Below are 12,933 nucleotides of genomic sequence, written 5' to 3' on the forward strand. Positions count from 1 at the left end.
GATATTTTGCATGCATTTCTTCCTCTCCTTTCCAACAAATATTAACGTTACCATTAACAATATTCCTCATAAGGGAATTAATCTACAGGCTGGATATTAGGAGGAAAACCGGAGGTACGGAGTGGGGCCCTTGTGGGAATGGGGTCAGGCAAGATGCAGGCTGTGTATGAGTGATGCCCTTTCTAAAGGGGCTGCTGTATCAGAAATACGAGACCAGGGGTGCCTGGGTGGCTCAGTCGGTTAAACATCCGACTCTTGATCTTGGCTCAGGTCATGATCTGGCAGTTCTCATGAGATTGAGCCCTGTGTTGGGCTCTGCACTGACAGCCCATAGCCTGCTTGGGACTCTCTCTCTCTCAAAATAAACAAGAAAAAGAAAGAAAAAAGAAATAAGAGTCCAGAGTTGCTTAATTTTTCCAGTTTCTGAGGGTAACTGCCTTTTCATGTGAAGTCTTTTTTTGAGTATGTTGGCAACCAATTCAGATGAAAAAACAAACACTGTGAAGACCTAATAAATTGTTTCTGTAGCCAGATTTGGCTTGGGAGGTGGGGGGCACTTTTCAACCTGGATTATGAAAATTTGATTCATTTCATGGAACACAAAATCTCATGTATTTTTATCTGAAAAATACTGATCAGATACCAATTGGAAAAGTGTGAAAAAGGGCTGTGGCTTGAGCCCAAGGACATGTTACATAGAAAGGCCTTATGAGACTCGCCCTTCATCCCCAGCTTATCCCACCTGAAACCACTTAACAGACACAGGCAGGCTCAGCAGCGCCCCTGACAGTCCTTTCCTACTAGCTTTAGCACTTATTCCTACCCGAAAATAGCAGAAACGTCACTTTCCTGACTTTGGTTTTCATTTCATTTATTGAAACTTAATTCTCTATAATACAAACTACCCAAGAGCAGGCCTTGTATTTATAGATTTGCTGGAATCCGTTGTGCTCTTAGTGAAAGCTGGCCTTTGTTGTTTCAAATGCTTAAAACACCATGGAAATTATTGAGCCTAGAGCCTCAGATGGAGCTTTGGCAGCTGGCCAGAATGTCTTCCTTCCTCTGACTCTTCTGTTTAGACCATTAGAGCAGGAGTTTAATTTTTTGATTAAGCAAAATCATTACAGATAATATTCAGGTAGGCTATAAAGTGAGAAATGCTCTTTTCTGAAACTTGCCCTATTTAGGATTGGAAAGTTCAGGGGATTAGCACTAAGGGGTGGAATGTTTCAGCTTCAGATTCTAATCTGCCCCCAGATGGTAATTGACCCCAAAGTCATCATTATGAGAAGCCTGGTTGGGCCTTTGGAATTAGTCACAGTTGTCAGGCAAGAAAGCGATTCCTTTTCAGAATAATTGAAGGTCAGATAGGATTGCTCTCCCACCTCCTGGTCTGGGCCATGTTTGACAAACTCCTGTTTTCTTTGCTGAGGGAATGGGAGACTGATCAGAGCAACTCTTCCAACCTGTCAATTTGGCACCTCAACAGAGTAACGTTAAGAGCTCTGAATCAACAAATGGGTGGAAAGTGAAACCAGCTAACTATCAGGAAAAGAGATAAGCTGTGCCTTGTCAGGTGGCGCTGATAAAGGTTCACCTGCTTTTAGTTTGGTGCTGATGAGGAAAGGCTCTTTGTGGCTGATTTTTCGAAGGCCACAATGTTCTCCGCTCCAGACACTCCAAATAAGGTTTTATTTATTTACTTTTAAGTGACATGGAAAGCTGTCCCTTTAATCTCTTCAGTGACTGTCTTTAAAAGGCAGTTTAGCATCACGTGAAGAGAACGTTGGAATAAGATTGTCTGGAATTAGCCAACCAGATACTTAACTGTGTGGTACCTATAGGCAAGTAGTGTCCTCTCAGGTAAAATGTGGATAATAAGGGTACCTACCTGTTAGGGTTGTGGAATGAAATGGAGTAAAGCAAAAATAAAGTACTGGGTTAAGTGTTTACTAGGCTCTTGTTCCTATTATCGATATGATTATTAAAGGTGGAGGACCAAGAAGGTACTACTGGATGGTTCTGGTCAGCCAGGGGTGACAGCTATAGAACGGAGAGTTTAATCGACAAGAAGTAAGAAAGAGTTAAGAAGCTGAATATAAAAGCATGAAATTGACCTCTGTCTCAAACATTAAAAAAATAAGCCCACATGATTGATCCCCAAATCTCTGTTAATGCTTGAATTTGAAAATATCCTGATACTACATGGTCCCATAAAGTTCTCATGAAAGGAGATCTGGTTATCGCTACATATATTATATAATTATTAAGCTTTTCCTCTTGAATCTACCCTCACAAAGAAAAGAACCTCTGCCATGTTTAATACCAATGAAAGTATCATTCTTGGATATCATAGAGATAATTATTCTTAACAAAAATTAAAAGGACAACAGAAAAAGGAGGGTAGTTGGCCTGCAATATGTTGATCAGCCTGTTAACATTTTCTGTGGTGTCTTTGATGCTAGAGAAAACAATTTGCTTTTCAGATAATAGTTGTTTAGGAAATTCTGCTTAATCATTGAAATTCTTCTTTCTCATTTAATCCTTCTTTGAAATTTTTGGTCCAGGATCTAGATTCTGACTTCATAAATTACTAGATTTCAAAATCAGGGGTGCATGGGTGGCTCAGTCGGTTGAGCATCTGGCTCTTGATTTCAGCTCAGGTCATGATCTCTGGGTTGGTGGGGTCGAGCCCCGTGTAGGGCTCTATGCTGGTAGGTTGGAGCCTGCTTGAGATTTTCTCTCCCTCTCTCTCTCTCTCTGCCCCTCCCCCACTCACACTCTCTGTCTCTCTCTCAAAAGTAAATAAATAAGCACATAAATTAAAAATAAAAATCAATATGATGTCCAAAGGAGAATAGTCGATGGTTTGGCAGACAGCACTCCTAGGGATTAGTGTAGTGGGCAGTTCTCCAAATGGGGTCTGTGGACCCCTGGAGATCTCTATCTAACTCCTTCGCAGGGGGTTGAGTTGAAACTATTCTCATAATACTACTAAGATGTTATTTGCCTTTTTTATTCTCATTATTTCATTGACTGTGTGGTGGGATTTTCCAGAGACTACATAAAATATAAGCTTGTATATTTTTATGTTTTAAAAATGTCCTAGTCTTGGGGCACCTGGGTGGCTCAGTCAGTTGAGCATCTGACTTAGGCTCAGGTCATGATCTCACGGTTTGTGGGTTCAAGCCCCCCATCGGGCTTTGCACCGACAGTCTGGAGTCTGCTTCACAGTCTCTGTCTCTGTCTCTTTCTCTGCCCCTCCTCTGCTCATGTGCTTTCTCTCTTTCAAAAATAAACATTAAAAAAATTAAAAAAATTTTTTTAATATGCTAAATGTCTCTAGATTTAACTCAATTACAAAAGCTCCTCTTTGGAGTCTTCAGTAACTTGTGGGCATGTAAAAGGGTCCTGAGAGAAAAACATTGGGGAACTCTGGATCTAGGAGAAAAGCAAGGTCTGCTGGTGTCTGAATTCGTTTTGGGAATAATGACGAGTTCTTCTCCATTTCTTTCGAAAACAGTCAAGAGGAACTGAGGTTAAGTGACCATAAGAGAAAGTAAAATTAACTGTTAAGGACCACTCCTGTTCGTTTGGGGAGATCTAGTAAACGCAGAGGTGACAGGGACCAGGTCCTCCGAAAGACTGTTCTGTGTGTGAACAGTCCTGTACTTGGAATCACTTTGATACAGAACTCCCCAAAAGAGACTCACAAGTGTAGGTACATGCAGCTCCCCCCCCCCCCCCACTGCTGCAGCCTCTGCCCAAGGTGACCTTATGGTGGGACCCTGCATGTCACCCACGTCTGCCTCCTCAGATGGTGGTTGTGTTATAAAGCTAGTGGGAAAGATCATAGTTTTGCTTCCATGAAGCAACTCTTTCTCCTGGCGGATTTTGTCTTCATTTTGCCATAAATTGTGATTGTTCTGCCTCTTTTCTTTGCCGGTGTGCCTTCCAGCCAACAATTTTCAGCACCTCTTAGTCGGGCACTGCGCTGGGTGCTTTCTGATCTAATTTAATCTGCAGGCAATCTTGGGAGGAACCAGTTATTTTTGGTTAGCATTTCCGATGTGCACTTAGGAAAGTAGGACTCACAGTATTTCCAAGGTACTCAGGCGACACAGCCGAATCAGGCAGAAGCAGCAACTCATACCATTTTTGAGACTTCTGTTCTCCCCACTGTACCATTAAACCCATGGTTCAATCATGAGTTTGGCGTGGGGAGAGGTGGAGTGAAGAGGGGAGAATAATGGGGCAGGAAGTAGCCCCGAGGTGGAAAAAGGCAAAGAGCAAGAAATTGAAATGGGTTAGTGGTTAAGGACATGGACTCTGGAGCCAGACTGTCTAGCCTTGAATTCTTGTCCTACCACTTGCTAGTATTGTGACTTTGGGCAAGTTACTAAACCTATTTGTTTTTCTGATTTTGAAAATGAAGTGAAAGTACTTTTAGAAAAGGTGGAATTGGAGTCAGGAAGGTTTAAAATAGAATAGTGTTATCTGCATCTAAACCTTTGACCTGCTTTACGTCCATCCCAACTTTGAGGATTGATGCAGTAGTTATTCTCCATATGGTAGTGAGATGCCAAAGGTTAAGGCTACATGTTTTCAAAAGGCATGTTTTCATCACATCCCCTCCCCTCCCCCCAACCCCCAAATGCATCACTTCTTTTTATAAAATCGATTATGCATCCATAAAGAAGGGGATTTTTGGTGGGGGTTGGGAGAAGGCTTGGGTATATGGGAAACACTGATCATCTGGAAATAATGATCACAAGGTGCATTATCAGCTCATTTGTACCAAGCTCAAATCCATGAAAAGAATACAGCTGATAAAGACCGCTGAGAAAAGTGTCCTGCACCAGGCTTGTTAAATAGCACTGTGAAAAAGCCAGAGAGGACTTCCTGATAAGATGAAATCCCCCTGGTCCTTGAGAATCTAGGCTAAAGTTTCTCACTCTTTCTGAACTGTGCTGCTGGGCTAAAAACTGGACGAATTTTCAGTGCAGTTTCCAACTCAACGTTTGCCTCCATTCCAGAACATTTGTAAATACTCAGTTCTGTGGGTAAAGGAAAAAAAACCTCGCTAATATGTGAACCACATTCACATGTGTACTTTTTTATTTATTAATAAAACCTTTTGCTTCGGGACATATTAGGCAAGCCAAAGGCTGAATCACATGGATTATTGCTTGTGGTCTGTTAGCTTTGAACAACCTCTTTTGGAGCTGGCCCTTGGACCTCCATCTGTGGGAACGTTTGTTTTTTTTTTTTTATGTGAAGTGGCAACTTAGGATGGTTTTATATGTAATGTTCCCCCTCTAGTGGCCAGATAGTTTGTGGTTTTACTATTTTTGTACAAATCATCTCTTGAGTGGGAGAACCTTTTAGTTAGGGGTACTCTAGATTTGGGAAGGCTAGGGAGAGGGGATAAAAAAAAAGGGGGACGCAAACTTCTTTTCCACAGGAAAAAATTGTTCTAAAGTGTTTGTCCATTAGAGTCTCTAGCTTTTTATCTTAAATTTTTTTAACATTTTATTTAGTTTAAGTAATCTCTACACACAACGTGGGGCTCAGACTTAAAACCCCCAGATCAAGAGTTGCATGCTCTACTGAGTGAGCCAGCTGGGCACCCCAATCTAGCTTTTTAATGAGGAGTTGGAGATGACGAATGTGGTCGGTAGAAGGGAGGAGAGGCTTTGGAATCATCTCTTTTTGCTCTGATTATTTTCTGAATTCCTATGCCTTTATTAACAACTATGTTGTTAATAGCTATCCATCAAGTTTCATTAGAAAACTCTTTACTATTATTTTTAAATATAAGAAGAGCAAAATGCGTAGGGTAAAACTAGAAACTCTAAAAAATACTCGAAGTATCCTTAGAAACCCTTTGTCCTGTGGGTTCCAGTCTTCTTCCAAACCTGTGCCAGCAGGTAACTATTACTGACAGTTACTGTATCTTTCCAGGCCTTTTTTCTTTGCATTTAGAGACATACATGTATATTTTGATGTATATTGAACACACACACTCAGAAATCAGGCACAGTGTATATAACATATTTGGTTCTTATTAAAAAATGGAATCGTATTGGAGCACCTGAGTGGCTCAGTTGGTTGAGAGTCCAACTTCGGCTCAGGTTATGATCTCATGGTTTGTGAGTTCAGGCCCCACATCGGGCTCACTGTTATCAGTGCAGAGCCTGCTTGGGATCCTCTGCCCCCCTCTCTCTACCCCTCGCCTGCTCACGCTCTCTCTCTCTCATAAAAAAAAAAATAATAATAATTAAAAAAAATGGAATCAGCCACCTGGGTGGCTCAGTTGGTTAAGCGTCTGACTCTTGGTTTCGGCTCAGGTTATGATCTCATGGTTTGTGAGTTCAAGCCTCACGTCAGGCTCTGCACTGACAGCAAGGAGTCTGCTTGGAAATCTCTCTCTCTCCCTCTCTCTGCCCCTGCCCCACTAGTGCTTTCTCTCTTTCTCTCTCTCTCTCTCTCTCTCAAAATAAATGAATAAACTTTAAAAATGTTTTAAATAAAATAAAAAGTGGAATCATTCTATAAATGTTACTCATTTAATATATTTTGTACATCTCAGGAAAGTACTATATAGGTCTAGCCCTTTTTAAAATAGCTGAATTAATTAAATTAATATATTTAAACATTTCACTACTGATGAATATTTAGGTTATTTTCAGTTTTTTATTTAAAAATGTTTCAATAAACCTATTTGTAGTTACATATATCTTTGCCAATTTGTGCAGATATTTCTGTAGGATAAATTCCTGGGAGTCTAAATCCTGTATCCAAGCACATGGTTATTTTAAGTTGTGATGGATATAGATTGACAGCTTTTCAAAAAGTCTGAACCAATTTATAATCCCACGTGCCGTGAATCTGCAGCTTTTCGATGTTTTTTTTTTTTTTTTTTATTAAAATGAATCTGAAAACAATAGCTCAGCATCAGGCAAATTCATCTATAGGATTCAGGAATAGTTGTCAGGGGAGATGAATGAAATCAAACTGAGGTCTTCATCTGGCCTCAGCACTAGAGCATTCCTGGTTGTTGCTGATATACAACTCTAGGGCATGCTAATCGGCCCAATCTTGGTTGCAAATGACTCTGGTCTGCAAAAAGTGACTCACTGTTAATGAAATCAGTTTTCACAAGTAAATTGCTTCCACTCTCCACCCCTGCCCATACCCCACAGTGACCTCTTAACTGCTTCTAATTACCATGTTATTTTTCTCTTTGTGGTTTGGTGATCTGGAACCCCTCGCTGAGTTAATAATTCTGACTTTTCCTAAGTATGGCTTGGTGGGGGATGCATCTGACCTCACGTGCTTCTGAAAAAGTAAAAAAAATCACAGTCTGAAGGTCAGGAATCTTACATGTTATCTAATCTCTCCAGCCTCCTCTCACCCGTCACCCTCCTCTATCTGATGTCCTCAGAGCTGGTCCCTGTCTCACCTGGATTATTGTGATAGAAGTACCCTGGGGAGATTGTAAAAAATACACTTTTACGACTCCTTTCCCAGGAAGACTAGGACTGAAGTGTGTCCTGGGATTAGATACATTCCCAAGTCCCCATTCTCACCCCCTGAGCCTTTTACCCCTTAGAAGGTGCAGTTGCGTTCTCTGTATAATGAGGGTTTCAATTACTGGAGCTATTCTGTAGGGGAAAGGAGAGGAGGGTTGTCATGAAAATTTTGCCTGGAGGCTTTACATTAGGACAGTTGCTCCCGGAAGTCACTGGGGTGTCCATCTGGATGGCCCTGTTGCTGAAACATTGATGGATGCTGCTTCTGCTTTAGGCACTATTTCTTGACTCTTCTGGAAACCAGAAGACAGGAAACCAGATGACAGGAAACCAGTTGGGAAGAGGGTAAGATGGAAAAATCTGTACACACCTCCCTTCACATAGATCTGTTGTAGACATCTCATTTCACATGGTTGGAGGAACATTCCACTCTGGAAGTCCATGATGGGGTTTTCTGGGTGAAGTAAAACAAAGATGAAACCACCCACGTAAACCTAGGGAGTAGCTTTCGCTTTATAGTAGCTTTAAAAAAACACCAACAGCGGGGTGCCTGGCTGGCTCAGTCGGTAGTCTGCAACCCTTGATCTCAGGGTTGTAAGTTTGAGCCCATGTTCGTTGGGTGTAGAGATTACTTAATAAAATCTTTGAACAAAACAAAACAAAACAAAAACACAACAGAAAGCTTACCATAGTATGGGAGCCCTTAAACAATAGCAGATATGTTGGTATGCTCCAGAAATGTTGGCTAAAAGCTGAGGTTTTGACATGTGTGGGAAGTGAGGACCTAAGGTCGACCTGGTAGCAACTTCTCAATGGTGGTGGCATGTGCTTTCTTTGTGGGGACCTATGGATTTTGCAATATAAACTTGGCACTTGGAACTGTTAGGTCCCAGAATGTCTGCAACACTCAGCCAAGTTGGCTTTGTGGTAGAAAATAAATTATTACTTATTCCCTTATGCGTCCTCAGAGTGGCACTATTTATAAATGAATAAGCTGAAACTGCAGTTGGAGAATTCCAACCGAATCTCTTCTCAGTTAAAAGAAAAAGTATGAATAGCATTTGTCATCACCCTTCATGTGTTGTGGCGGTTGTTGGGGAGGTGGACCGCGTGCCTATCTAACCACAAACATAGGGGTAAATAAATACCAAGTACACAATAGGTGTATTGGTAAAGAAATAGTCCTATTTTTTTTTTAATTTTTTTTTAATGTTTATTTATTTTTTTTCAGAGAGAGAGATGAGTGCCAGCAGGGGAGGGAGAGAGAGAGAGGAAGACACAGAATCTGAAGCAGGCTCCAGGCTCTGAGCTGTAAACACAGGGCCCGACGTGGGGCTTGAACTCACAGACCATGAGATCATGACCTAAGCCGAAGTCAGACGCCTAACTGACTGAGCCACCCAGACACCCCAAGAAATAGAGTCCTTTCAAAGGGAAAATATTGTTGGCGAATCCATTTGATCCCTGCCCAGTAACGAATGTTTACGGAATGCTTGTTGTATCTTAAATTATTTTAAACAACAGGTTCTAAAAAATCCCCCTTGCTTTGTAGCCTTATAAGTCTTCTGATTTTTTGAAATTTAGGTTCTTATTTTTATCTGGTATCTTAATAGAAAAAAAGGAAAGCTATATATTTGTTCATAGCTAAAACTTACCGGTTAAAGTGTAGGGTTAAAAGAAGTTTTGGGGATCTAATGCACAACATTGTGGTTATAGTCAACAATACTGTACTGCATACTTCAAAGTTGCTAAGAGACTAGATCTTAAATGTTCTCACTACAAAAAGGAAGTGGTAATCATGTGACTTGATGGAGGTGTTAGGTAACACTAGGGTGGTCATCATACTGAAATATATATAACATGTTACAAACATATTTCAAATTAACACAGTTGTACACCTTGAACTTACACAATGTTATACTTCAATTGTATCTCAGTGGAAAAAAGAAACAGAAAGGGGGATAAAAGCCTAGATTTAAAAAGTACTGCAGAACGTTGCCTTTGTTTTTGAAATGAACCCTAAAAACACACTTATTTTCTACCACTTTGTCATGTTAAAATGTATGCCACAAGATATTAAACATTAAAATATTGAATATTAAAACCATTTAAAGATATACTCTATAAAAATAACAATAGTAATACAAACTGTGTTAAATGGAAAAAATAATAAAAACTGATCTAAATGGGGAAAAACCATTCCTTTTGAAAGACTAAAATGCCCTTGGTCTCCCAAATGTATCATTATTCTAAGCACCTCTGCTTCACGGTGGGAGGTTTGCTTGAACTGAATCCATTGTCTACACTGTTCATATTCTGCTCCATGTCACCCTTCCTATTGTTCTCCTGTTTCTCCTGTCATCAGACTGCCCAGAGCTTGTATCTGAGATGGGAGAACAAATTTGGCCAGATGCTGATGCTTTCTGGCAATAATGCCAGCCCAATGTGATGTTCTTTGTCACTTTTTTTGGGTACAGCCAGTTTAGAACAAGATGTTCTCTTATGAGACTTTAAACCTGTTTTTGATGGTCAAATATGCAAAGAAGCATTCCTGAAGACAAACGCTACATCACGTACATCTCCTTACACTGGGAATATTAATGCGGAAAAATCAGGTAGCTGAGACCCTTTGGTCTTATAAGCTGATTCCCTCACAGCGTTCAGGAAATGCTCCTCGGTACATCCAGGTGCATAAGCCAGAAATTGCAGTGTCATTCTTGACCTCTCCGTCTCTCTCATCTCCCGCATCTAGTCCATCTGCACGGCTTGTCACTACTGCCTCTGACATACATCTTCCAGTCTTGACTACCATCAGTAGTCCAAGCTGCATGTTTCTCTTGGACTGTTATGTACAATCTCCTAATTGGTGTCCCTGGATCCTCTCTGACAAACCATTTGCCCTTCATTTCAAGTCAGCTGTCCCCACTATTGCCATTTCTTTTAGAAATATAAATGTGATCACGTCCCCATTATGCTTCAACTTCACTAGTGGCTTTCCATGTACTTTCAGGAAGAACATTGTCTTACTTGGATTGGGCTGCTATGACAATATGCCACAGACTGGATGGCTTACACGACAGATATTTATTTCCTGAAGTCTGGAGTCTCAAGAGTCTGAGATCAAGGAGCTGGCTGGTTCAGTGTCTGGTGAGGCTGTCTCCCTGGCTTATCGACAGCTGTCTTCTGCCTGTGTGTCCACATTGTCTTTCCTTGGTGTGCTTGTGAAGAAAAAGACAGAGAGACACCGATAGACATAGGTGTCTCTTCCTCTTCTTGTAAGGGAACGAATCCCATCATGAGGGCCCTGCCCCTCCCAAAGGAGGTAATATCATCACATTGGGGGTTAAGGCTTTGATGTATGCATTCTGAGAGGATACAAATATTCAGTCTGTAACAAACATATACCATAACATGACCTGTAAGCTTTGCATTCTCAGGAGGATGAGACTCAGAAAAATATGACACACACAACTTACATAGCACAAGGCAGCAAGTGGTAAGAGCAATATGAATGGTCAGAAATTACATTTCTGGGCATTATGTGGTTAAAGTGTGTTGTATAGTGGTCCTCAAATTGTGGTCTGCAGCTCAGCGACATCAGCACCACCTGGAAACTTCTAGAATACAAATTCTACATCTTTTGATTTAGTAGATCTTTTGATTTAGGTTTTGCTCTAGGATTGGGGCCAAATCATCTGTGTTTTAACAAGCCCTCTGGGTGATTTTGATGAGTGCTAAAACTTGAGAAAATCAGTGTGGTGAATGCTATGTGCTGTGCCCACACGCCCCATGAAAGATGGAAGGATTTATTTCCCTAGCTGCTGAGAATGCTGTTGGGTCTTCTCACCCAAGCCCACACCCCTTTCCAGAGGTTGTCTGCATCCAGTGACTGGCTGATGCAGGAATTTAAAAGCCCCATTTCTCACTCCAATGAAAGGCCACCTCATCTTCAGAGCTCCTTGGGTTGACTGTGGTCTTTGTTGAAATTTCATTGCAGCCCAACTCTCCTTTGCCCAGTCTGCTTCCTTATCATCTATTCCACAGGCGCTAATCTTAACAGCACCCCGTAATAATCTCCCCCTCTTCTTCTCAGAGTCTCCTTCCCCAGGAACCCAAACACATGCCTCAAAGAGGAAATGGGATTTGAGTTGAGGCTTTAAAGGATGGGAAAGAAGTCAATTAGCAATGAAGGGAGGGGGTGGTAGGATCTGAGATGGGACATGTTCCACAGGAGGAAAGCATTGTGAGCCAAACTTATCCTTAGGCTTGTTTAGGAAATGGAGAACTACCCAGATAGGCCAGATGATAAAATGAGAAGGGACTTGTGGGCTTTGATGAAAAAGTAGGTTGTGGAAGCATTAAGGTGCCCTGGTAAAGAATTTGGACTTGATCCTAAAGATAATGTCAGATTCATGACACTAACATTTATTAGTTTGTTCACTCAACAGTGTCCAGTAAGTGCTAGACAGACAGCAGTGAGCAAAAATGGATCTGGTCCTAGTCCTCAAGGAGCCAACAGTCTAATGCAGGGCTAGACATAAACCAATCATACAAATGTCAAATTTGCACACACATACCAAATTAAAGTGTTCCAAAGGCCTATGAAGTGTAGACACGATGCGTGGGCCCTAAGTTGAGACCCTCTCTATTTTTTTTGTTTTTGTCTAGTTGGACTATGAATGCTTTGAGAATAAAGATAACTTTTTGTCCCCATTTCTAGAATGTAGCATAGTAGGTACTCAGAAAAATTTGCTGAATGAATTATGAGCTAAGAAACTCGACTTCACACCACATAGCAGATGTTTGTGACTGAAAGAATGAATGAAATGAATGAATGAATGAATAATAAAATTGTTTAGCTGCCTAGATGGTTCAGCCAGAACTCCTTCCCTAGTGGTAGTCTTAACAAAGAAAGATAAGGACAAGGTGTCATATTTCCGAAGCTACACTGACTTCATTTTAAGAATTGGTAAGAGATTTCAAGTGATTATGTGCCCCTTTACCTGTGTTAAAATGCCTTTTCTTCCTGGAAGGATGATGATAGTAAGTATTAATTTATTTTTAAATACTCTTACTATGCAAAAATGTAAAAAAAAAAAAAAAAAGTGGCTAAAATTGCTTTAAACTAGCCAGAATTTGGGGAACAATTCTACAGGGTCAGTTAAGATAGTGAAAGGTTCTGGTGTCTGTTGAAGGTCAAGGATTAGTTTTTGAGCTGTTCTTAATTCCCACCCTTGAAAGAGCTTCGGATGTATACCAATGAGTCTAGGATTGCAGGTGGGGTGGGAGGAAGTGAGGAAAGGGGAAGGAGGTTATTTTCATGAGTTGGGGAAGATAGGAGGAACAGATTGATAAAAAAGCAAACACCTCTAAAATAAACAGCAAATACAAATGCACT

This window comes from Neofelis nebulosa, chromosome 4 (genome assembly GCF_028018385.1).
Source record: "Neofelis nebulosa isolate mNeoNeb1 chromosome 4, mNeoNeb1.pri, whole genome shotgun sequence".
In the NCBI taxonomy this organism is placed as follows: domain Eukaryota; kingdom Metazoa; phylum Chordata; class Mammalia; order Carnivora; family Felidae; genus Neofelis; species Neofelis nebulosa.